Source organism: Alligator sinensis, unplaced genomic scaffold (assembly GCF_000455745.1).
Source record: "Alligator sinensis unplaced genomic scaffold, ASM45574v1 scaffold846_1, whole genome shotgun sequence".
NCBI lineage: Eukaryota > Metazoa > Chordata > Crocodylia > Alligatoridae > Alligator > Alligator sinensis.
In genome coordinates, this window is record NW_005842230.1 from 1,288,349 (window position 1) to 1,289,655 (window position 1,307).

At 46.7% G+C, this 1,307-nt stretch overlaps 1 protein-coding gene across 2 annotated transcripts in view; it reads left to right on the forward strand.

Annotated features, from left to right (window-relative positions):
• Window positions 1-1,307, forward strand: part of ATR (ATR serine/threonine kinase) — a 75,295-nt gene that overhangs the window by 65,048 nt on the left and 8,940 nt on the right. The window lies entirely within an intron of this gene.

Here is a 1,307-nt window from a genome sequence, read left to right on the forward strand (position 1 = left end):
CCCCCCCCAGTAATTAGATTCTATTTATGGAAAATGTAAAAATTTGTTATAATTTTCCAGGTAGCGAATTTAATTATCGGAGGCATACCTTGAATTTTTCCCTGTCCCACTGCTACTGTGAATAAATTTGGGGAGGGCAGCTCTTTGCTTTCCCCCAACTTTTTCTCCTGGCAGCCCCTTCCCCCACCCCTTACTGTCAGACTGCTCTCACTGAGCACATGGGAGTGAGTAGCCAATTTGAAAAAAAAATAACCTTAAAATTAGACATGACTGTAGCCTTGCTCTTGACCACAAACAGTGAAGAATTGCTGGGGGATGTAGTAGTGGATGACAACTTGTATAGCAGCAACCATGAGATGATTGAGTTCAGAATCCTGAGGAAAGGAAGGATGGAGAGCAGCAGAGTAAGGACCCTGGACTTCAGAAAAGCAGACTTCAATGCACTCGTGGAACTGATGGACAGGATCTCCTAGGAGGCCAGTCTGAGGGGGAAAGGAATCCAGAAGAGCTGGCTGTACTTTAAAGATACCTTACTGAGGATGTAGATATAAATCATCCTGATGTGCAGGAAGACTAGCAAGTGCAGCAGAAGACTAGCTTGGCTTAGCAGAGAACGCTTCAGTAAGCTAAAGCACAAAAAAAAAGTGGAAACTTGGACAAACAACTAGGGAGGAATATAAGAGTATTGCTCAGGCATTCAGGGAAGAAGTCAGGAAGGCCAAAGCACAATTGGAGTTGCAGCTAGCAAGGGACATGAATGGTTTCTACAAGTTTGCCAGCAACAAGAGGAGGATTAGGGAAAGTGTGGGTCCTTTACTATATGGGGGAGGCAACCTGGTGACAGAGGGTGCAGAAAAGGCTGAAGTGCTCAATGCCTTTATCACCTCAGTCTTCCCAGGCAAGGTCAGCTCCCAGACTACTGCACCTGGCAGAACAGTTTGGGGAGGAGGGGAGCAAAAGAACAAGTTAGGGACTATTAAGAAAACCTGGACATGTACAAGTCAAAGGGGCCAGATGGGATGCACCCAAAATTTATAGATTCATAGATGCTACAGTCGGAAGGGACCTCAATGGATCATAGAGTCTGACAGCCCATGGCAGGAAAAAGTGCTGGGGTCATGTGACCCCAGCCAGGTGCTTGCCCAGTCTCTTTGAAGACCCCCAAGGTAGGGGAGAGCACTACCTCCCTTGGAAGTTCGTTCCAAATTCTGGCAACCCTAACCGTGAAAAAGTTTTCTGATGTCCAACCTAAATCTACTCTCTATCACAGGGTTTGGCAACCCCCAGCACGCATGCTGAGCATGGCA